Source organism: Morone saxatilis, unplaced genomic scaffold, assembly GCF_004916995.1.
Source record: "Morone saxatilis isolate NCDOM2014 unplaced genomic scaffold, NCSU_SB_2.0 Contig7, whole genome shotgun sequence".
Taxonomy (NCBI): Eukaryota; Metazoa; Chordata; class Actinopteri; family Moronidae; genus Morone; species Morone saxatilis.
Window position 1 is genome coordinate 20,172,286 of NW_023340246.1, and position 8,869 is coordinate 20,181,154.

Here is an 8,869-nt window from a genome sequence, read left to right on the forward strand (position 1 = left end):
AAAAGGATTCCCAAGGTTTGAAATTTTTTAAAAAGAAAAAAAAGAAGGAACATTTTTGTTTGTGAAAAAAAAAGGCAAAAAATTGAATTGAACCAGAAACAAGAAAAAAAAAACAGAAAAAAGGGCTAAAAAAAGGAAAAAAAGAAAAAAAAAAAGAAAAAAGGAAAAAAAGAAGTCAGTAAGCCAAAAAAAAAAGAAAAAAAAAAAAAAGAAGAAGAACCAAAAAAAAAAAAAAGGCTGGTTTTTAAAAGGGGCTTGGGAACATTTGAAAAAAAAAAAAAAAAAAAAGGGTCAAACAAATTTTTTTAAAAAAAAGGGCCAAAAAAAAAAAAAGGGAAACTTTTTTTTTTCCAAGGTAAAAAAAAAAAAGGGTTTTTTCCAAAAAAAAAAAATTTCTTTTTTTTTTTCCCAAAAAAAATGGCTTCCCTAAAACCCAAAAAAGGGGTTTTTTTCAAAAAAAGGTTTTTAATTCCCCCAACCCCCCAAAGGAAAAATTTTAAGAAAAAAAAGTTGTTTCTCCATTTTTTTTTTAAAAAACTTGGGAAAAATTTTTTTTTTTTTTCTTTAGCCCGGCAATTCCAAGGAGTTTTTTTTTTAAAGTTGGTTTTGTTGGCCCCAAAAACTTTTAAAAAAACCTTTTTTTTTTTGTTTTTTTGGCAAAAAAACTTCGGGAAAAAAAAGGGGGTCTTCCTCAAAAAAAAAGAAAGGACCTGGGGCCTTTCGGAATTTTTCTAAAATATATTGTTTCAAAAAAAAAAAAAAAAAAAAAAAAAAAAAAACCAAGAAAAAAAAATTGAAAAATTTTTTTTCCCCTTCCAGTTTTTTTTTTTTTTTCCCAAAAGACCTTTTGTTCAAAAAAAAAAAAAAACAAAAAAAAAAGGGTTTTTTTTCTATTTTTTTTTTTCAGTTTTTCAAAAAAAAAAAAAAAAAGAAAAAAAAGAAAAAAGAAAAAAAAGGAATTGTTAATTGTGGTTAATTTTAAAAAAAAACAGAAGAAAAAAAAAAGCTTTTCAAAAAAAAAAATTTTTTTTTTTTTGTTTCCCAAAGAAAGAATGTTTTTTGATGTGCCAAACCTTTGGGGAAAAGAAAGAAAAACAAAAAGAAATTCTTTTTGTTTTCTGTTTCTCTTTTTTTTTTTAAAAAAGAAAAAAAAAAAAAAAATTTTTTTCAAATTCTTTAAAAAAATTTCAAAAAAAAAAATATATTACCTGCCTTTGGAAAAAAAAAAAAGGAAAAAAAAAAAATTTTTTTTAAAAAAAAAAAAAGGTTTTTTAAAAGTTTAAACTAAAGACGGGGGGGACCCCCAAGGTTTTAAAAGTTGGGGTTTAAAAAAAAAAAAAAAGAAAAGGGGAAAAAAAACAAAGTTTTTTTTTTAGAAAAGAAATTTAAAAAAGAAAAGGGCATTTTTTTTGGGAAAACGTAGAAAAAAAGGTTTTTGCTTTTTTTCCTTTTTTTTTTTGTTGTTGGGCCCTTGATTTTTAGAAAAAGAATTAATTTTTTAGAGAAGAAGAAAAAAAAAAAATAAAAAAAGAAAAAAAAAAGAAAAAAAAGAAAAACATTTTTTAAAAAAGAGAAAAAAAAAAGAAAAAAACCCGATCCTTTTGTGTTTTCTTTTGGGGGACGGAAAAAAAAAGCCTTTTTTTTTTTTTTTCAAAAGAAAAAAGAAAAAAGGGGTTTTTTTCAAGGGGAAATTTTGGAAATAAAGCCTGCAAGGTGGTTTTTTTTTTTTGAAAAATTTTGGAGTTTCCAAAAAAAAAAGGCAAAAGAGAAAGTTGGGCAAAAAAAAAAAAGGCAGAATTTTGTTTGTTGTGGTGTTTAAAAGAAAACCTTGTGTTTTTTAACAAAAGAAAACCGAATTTCCGTTGTTTCTTTTTTTCAGGAACAAATTTTAAAAAAGGAGGGTTTGTTTCAAAGGGTGGATTTTTTTTTCCCTTTTTTGGGAACCTTTCCCTTTTGTGTCCAGTGGCTTTGTATATTTTGACTTGACGGGGGGAAAGAGAAAAAAGAAAAGAATTTTGCCCTTTTTTGTTTTGGCTTGGGTTTTAAGAAAAAAGGTAAAAAAAAAAGAAAAAAAAAAAAAAAAAAACAAGAAAAAAAAAAAAAAAACCACAAAAGAAAAAAACAAAAAGAAGCCCCTGAAGTTGCCAGTTGTTAAAAAAAAAACGTGTGTGCGCCCCGCCAGCGATTGGTGGAATTCGGAAAAAGCTCCAAAAAAAACCTTTTTTTTAGCAAAGGAAGAAAAGGGGAGAAGGAAAGGGCTTGCGCTTTTTCACCTTCTGACAAAGGTGAAAAAGAAACCCCTTAAAACAAAAAGTTAAATTTTTTTAACTGGCAAAAGCTAAAAAAAACACGGGGCCTTTTTTGCCTGGGCCTTTTTTTCCCCCAGCTACTTTTGTTTTTTTTTTTTGCTTTAGAAACAAAAATACGGGGGGGGGGAACTTGAGTTAAAGAAAAATACTAGGAAAAAAAAGCCCCCCAAAAAAAAAAGACATTTTTTCCACGGGGGGAAAATAACTTGGAAGGGCAGGGGGAAAAACACAATTTTTTGAATGGTGTTTGTGTTTGTTTTTTTGTGTTTTTGGTTGTTGTTTGTTGTTGTGGTTTTTTTCTTAAACCTTGGCTTTTTTTTCCAGCCTTCCCCAACCCAGGTAAAAACAGGGCAAAGTTTTTTTTTCTTCAAAGGGGCGGGTTTTTAGGGGGGGAAAGGGGCTTTTTGCTCCTTTTTTTTGTTCCCTTCCTGCAGGGCCTTGTTTTCGTCTTTTAACTTTTTCCTTGCCCTTTCCTCCCCCTTTTCGGTAAAAAAAGTCTTGGGGGTCTTTTTCTTCTTTTTCAAAAAGCTGGAAAAAAAACAAAACTTTTTTAAGCGCTCCTGGAAACCAACCAAACAAAAAAAAACAAAATTTTACAATTTTTTTAAGGAATGATTACACTTTTTTTTTTGAAAAAAAAAAATTGTTCATTTTTTATATTTTTTTTTTTCACAGAACAAGACGTTTTGGGGTCTTGAATTCAAGCTGAATTCCTTTTGAAAAAAAAAAAAAAAAAAACTTTTTTCTTTTGATGTTGCTGTTTCTTTTCAAATAATTTGGTTGGAAAGGGGAAAAAAAAAAAAAAAGAAAACAAAAAAAAAAGTTCCCAAAAATTCTTTGTTTAAACCCACTTGGTTGTTGCTTCCCTTTGTGTTTAAACAAACCCAAAGAAGAAACCTTTTTCTCTTTGGGTTTGAAAAATCATTGCTTGGTTGAAGAAAAAAAAAAATTAAAAAACCCAAACTAAAAAGAAGAAGAGCAAAAAAAAAAAAGTAGGTGAAAAAAGAGCTTTTTTTGCCCTCTCTCTCCATTGAAAAAAGGGTTTTTTTGTAAAAAATGGGGAAACTGTTTTTTACCCGCAAAGCAGGAGGGGCGGTAAGCGGAAACAAAAGGAAAAAAAAAAAAGGAAAAAACGGAAAAAAAACAAAAACGGAGTGTTTTGAAGGGGGGAAGCAATTATTTTTTTAAAAAAGGTGTTACTTGGGAAAGGGAATAAGGTTTTAAAGTTTTTTGTTATTGGATGTTTTGTAATGATGGTTTGGTTATGTGTGTTCTTTTGTTGGTGTTGTTTTGTTTGTTGGTTGTTGTTGTTGTGGTTGTGTGTGGTTTTTTTTTGTTTGCGTTGTTATTTTTTTTTTTTTACCTTCGGGTTCTTGCCAAAGGGCCAGGTTCCCCTGAAAGAATCGTTTTGGGCAAAGGAAAAAAGGGGACAAAAAACTCATTATCAAATCCCAAAAGGAATTTGCCTTCCTTTTGCCGGACTGTCATCAATTTTTCCTGCTTTTTTTGCAAACAAAATGGGAAAAAAATTTGAGGAAAAAAAAGAAACAAAAATTTTGGAATTTTTCAGGGGTCCAAAAAAAGCCGACGGGAGGGGAAAAAGGGGAACCAGCCAAGTTCACTTTTGGGATTTTTTCACCAAAGGAAAACAATTTTGATTTCTTTCCAGGATTGCCTTTAAAAAAGAAAAGAACCTTGGGAAGTTAAAGGTCACCCAAGAGAATGTGAGGCCAAAAAAAGGACTTCAAACATATTTTTCCGTTTTAAAACCTGGAAAAAAATAAAAATAAGAAAAATTTGGGGTTGTTTTTTTTTTTTCTCAATTGGGCTTCAGAAGGCTTCTAACCATTGTTTTAGAAAAACGCTTCATGCTTTGTTCTTTTAAAGAAAGAAAATTGTTTATTGAACATGTTTTAAAAGAAAAAACGTTTAAAAAAAAAAAAAGCCTTTTTGTTTTTCCCCTTCCCAAAGTTGTCAAAGAAAAAAAAAAAAAAAAAATCCAAAGGGGTTTTGTTTTTCTTTTCTTTGTTTTCCTAAACAAAAAGTTGTTGAATGTTTTTTGGGAAAAAAAAAAAAATTTTTTTTGATTTTTGTTTTTTATTGTGCAGAGTTTGGGGAACCTTTCTTTAAAGAAGGGAGGGGTTTTTTGCGCACAATTTGTTTTTTCATTTCTTCCAAGAAAAAAAATTTCGTTTTTAAAACCGATTTTTTCATTAAAAATAAATTTCTCCTTCCTTTCTTTTTTTTTTTCCTCCTTTTTTCCTTTTTCCCCCGTTTTGTTGTTTGGTTGTTGAAAAAAGAAAAGAAAAAAAAGAATTTTTAATTTTGATTTTGGAATGTGTAAAAAAAAAACGAAAAAAATTTTGGAAAAAAGATTGGGAATTGTTGGGAAAAAAAAGAAAGAAAAAAAAAACCTTTTTGTCCTTGTCTTAAAAAAAGAAAAAAGTTTCAAAAAAAAAAAGACTTCTGGCAACATTAAAAAAAAAAAAAACAAAAATCATTTTTTCAAAAAAAAACAAATTCAAACCCCACTGTAAGGGGAAACAAAAAAGAAAGAAAAAAAGAAAGAAAAAAAAAAACCAAAACTTTTTTGATTTTTTTGGGACTGGGGGAGGGGAAAAGGCTTTTTTTTACGGTTTTTTAGAAAAAAAAAATTTTTCAAAATTTTTACCCAATCTTCTAAAAGGGACCCAAGACATTGGAGTTAAAATTGTAGAAAAAAAAGGCCCCCTCTTGAAAGCATTTGGGAAGGACAAAACAAATTTTTTGAATTTATTTTCCGAAAGTTTTTTAAAGGGGATTTAATGTTTTTGAAAATTCCTTTTTTTTGCTTTAATCTTTGTGACTTAATTTCAAAGGCGGTTCTTCTTTAAAAGGGATCTTTGAGAAATTAATTGTTCTTTTGGGTGAAATTTTCAAAAAAAGTGAAACTTGTTGTGGGGTTGTCCCTTTTTTGGTTTTTCCCGTTTTCCGTCGGCTTTTTGGACTGAAAAAAAATTTTCCAATTTGTTTTTTTTCCGTTAATTTTTTCTTGTTGGCCCAAAAAGGGCAGGGGGGGATGATTTAAAAAGTCCGGGCCAAAAAGGAAAAAAAGGGGCAATTTTCTTGGGATGATAAATTTTTTTTTTTTTTTGGAAGGTGTCCTCTTTTTTTGCAGAATTCTTGTTTTTTTCAAAAAAAAGGGAAAACTTGGGCCTGGGCAGAAAAGAAAAAACCGGGAAAGGTTTTTAAAAAAATACCCAAAACAAAACAAACCCACACACACACCAAAACCACAAACCAACCAAACACCCCACAAACAACCAACAACAACAACAAATTTAACAAGGCCATTCATACAACAATTCCATAAACCCCAACTTTAAAACTTTATCCCTGTTTGTCCCCAGTTTTAAAACGTTTTATTTTTCATTGCTTTCCCCTCAAAACACTTTCCCGGTTCCTTCTTTTCTTTTGTTCGACTTTTTACCGCCCCCCTTCCTTTTGGCTTGCCCGGGTAAACAAAAGTATCATTTTTAACAAAAACTTTTCCATTTGAAAAAGGCAAAAAAAAAGGCTCCCTCAACCTCTTTGGTTCTTTGGTTTGGTTGTTTTATTTTTTTTTACAAAGGCAAAATTTTCACAAAAGGGAAGGAGTTGGGTTTTGTAAAAAAAAAAAAAAACACAAAAAAAAAGGAGCCACAAACAGTTGTTTTTTTTTTTACAAAAGAATTTTTGGGGAAACTTTTTGTTTTTTCTTTTTTCAACAAAAATATTTTTGAAAAGAAACAAAAAGCCAAAACATAAAAAGAAAGTTTCAAAAGAAAAAAATCAAAAAAAGCTTTGAAAAAATCCAAAAGAACAAAAAAAAAAAAAAAACGTCCTCTTGTTTGAAAAAAAAAAATTAATAAAAAAGGGAACAATTTTTCCAGTTTGTTTAAAATTATTTCTTAAAAAAAAAAAAAATTGTAATTTGTTTTTTGTTTGTTTTTGGTTCAGGGGGAAAAGGCGGCTAGGGTGGTTTTCCAAAAGCTTTGAAAAAGAAAAAGAGACACCCCCCAGAAGGACTCTTTTTACCAGGGGAAGAAGAAAAAAAAAAAGGCAAGGAAAAAAAGGTTTAGAAACCGGAACCAAAAAAAAAAAAGGGGCCTGCGAGGGGAAGACAGGCCAAAAAAAAAGCAAGGCTCCCTTAAACCGCCTTGAGGGAAAAACAAATTTTGCCTTTAAACCTTGGTTGAAAAAAAAAAAAAGCTGGAAGCCCAAGGGTTTTAAAAGAAAAAACCCACAAAACGCCCACACACAAACACAAACCCCCAACCACCACCCACCCCATAAAAAAAATTTTTGTTCTGGCTTTCCAGTATCCCGTTGATGGGTCTGGGCTCTTAAGTATTCTAAATCAGTTTTTTTCGGTCATTTGTAAGGGGCAAAGTTAAAAGTTTGGAAAAAAAAGCAAAAAAGCAATCCGTTTGTTTAAAAGCTTTTTGCGAAGTAAAAAAAAAAAAAAATAACTTTTTTTTTTTAGGGGTTTACCTTCAGAGGGTTTTTGGGAAGGCAAAAAAGCCTTTCCTCTCTGGTTTTGCTTAAAGGGGTTGGAGACCAAAGTTGGGAAGAAAAAAATGCAACCATGGTGGCGACGTTATGGGATCCCAAGCTGTTTTCTTTTGGTTGGTTTCTGTTTTCGCCTAACCCAGCAACCAAGGATTTTCCTTTCAAGTATTAATAAAGAAAAAAAGCCACTTTTTGCAGGGGGAAGGGTTTCAGGGAAAAAAAATTCCAGACTTTGGGAACCTTCTTATTTTTGTTTGGAAAGGACGGGATTGTTGTAAACAGTTTATTGGCTGCCACTGCCTTTTTGAAAACCTTGCCCAATTCAAACACTTGCCAAAAAGGCTTCAATTTTCTTGGGAAAGAACCCTTTTGAAAAGCTTTCAGGAAAAAAAGGGGAATTTTGTTTATTTTTGGGTTATTTTTATTTGATTATTTAGGCACCAAAAAGAAAGGGCCCAACTTTGTAGGTCAATTTTGGCTTTTTATAAAACTCTTAACCACTTTTTACTGGTTCTTTACGTCTTTTATAGCTAGTTTTCCCCTTTTTGTCCAAAAGGCAGGGTTTAATATATTGATTTTAAAAAAAAAAAAAAAGAATTGGAATTTAAAGAGAAAAGAAAAGATGTTCAAGTGGGAAATATTTGAAAGAAAAAAAAAAACAAGAAAAAATTTGAAAAAGCTAAAAATACAAAACCATGAAACCAATTTTCTTTGGGAACTTTGGGGGGGAAAAAAAAAAAAAGTAAGGAAAAAAAACTTGGTTGAGTGGGGGAAAAAAGAAAAAATTGGGAAGGGGGGAAAAAATTCCCCCCCCCAATTGTTTTTTGGAAAACAAAGAAATTTTAAAGGGGTGTGTTGGGGGAATTCGGGAAAAAAAGGCAGGGTTTGGGAAAAAAAGGGGAGGGACTTTTTCCGGATGTTGCCAGAAAAACCCAAAAAAAAGAAAAAAGGGGTTAAAAAGTTGGCCAAAAAACAAAACCTTTTTAAAAAAAACTTTTCCTGGGAAAAATGCGGTTTAAAAAAAAAAGAAAAAAAAAAAAAAATTTTCCCCCCCCCACAGGGTATTTGGGAAAAAGGGACCGATTAAAATTGTGTTAATTGTTTATTTTTTTTGGGGGAAAAACCCCTTTTGGGTAAGGAAAGCAAATGTTTTTGGGAAGAATGAAAACAAAAAAAACCTTACCTTTTGGAAAAAAAGTCTTTTTTCTTGGGCTAAAATTTTTGTTTTGACCCTGTGGTAATCCCCAGGGGGCCCCCTAAGAAAAAACCAAAAGGCTTGGGTTTTTGCTTGGCTTTACTGGGAGCCCCCCCTTTCTCGTTTTCTTTTTTTTAAAGCTTGCTTTTCCTTGTCTGGGTTGTCATTATGGGGCGCCTTCGGATTTTGCTATTAAAACTTTTGGGATTTTTTCTTGGGCCTTGATGGTAAAAAAAAAACCCAAAGAAACAACCTGTTGGGTTTTCTCAGTAGCCAGAAAACTGGTTTTGAAAAAGAAAACAAGTTAAGGTGGGCTTTTTTTGGGAAAAAATTTTGGTGTTTTTTGGGAAAAAAAAGAGCCAGGTTGGGGGTCTGGTGGGTTCCTGGAAAAGATATTACTAAAACCCAACAATTTCAGCCTTGGTCGAAATCCACTGTTTCAAACGGTTGGACAGGGCTTGCGGAAAAAAAACAAGAAGAAGAAAGGAAAAACCCAGAATGTTTGGGAAAATTTGGATTTGGTGGTTCGCTAAATAAATGGTGCAGGTTGGTGGTGGTGTGTTGTCTGTGGTCTGTGTGTGTGTCTGTGTGTGTGTGTGTGTGTGTGGTGGTGTGTAGCTTTTTTCTTGAAACGAACTTAGATCAGTGGCAGATGGCTAAGAGTTAGTGGGGGGTTTATTTAAGGCTTAAAATCGTCTGCTCGCCATCATGTCTGTTAAAACAAGTTAGGTTTCGTAGATAAATAGTAACTAAAATGCTTTGTAAATGACATTACTTGAAACATTTACAGTATTATTAGTAGTATTATTAACCTCGTTATTGCTTTTATTTGATT

General features: G+C 31.1%; 1 protein-coding gene across 1 annotated transcript in view; it reads right to left on the minus strand.

Annotated features, from left to right (window-relative positions):
- The window catches only part of afdna (afadin, adherens junction formation factor a), a gene marked incomplete at its 3' end in the record, with an annotated part of 72,057 nt that overhangs the window by 49,703 nt on the left and 13,485 nt on the right, over positions 1–8,869 (minus strand).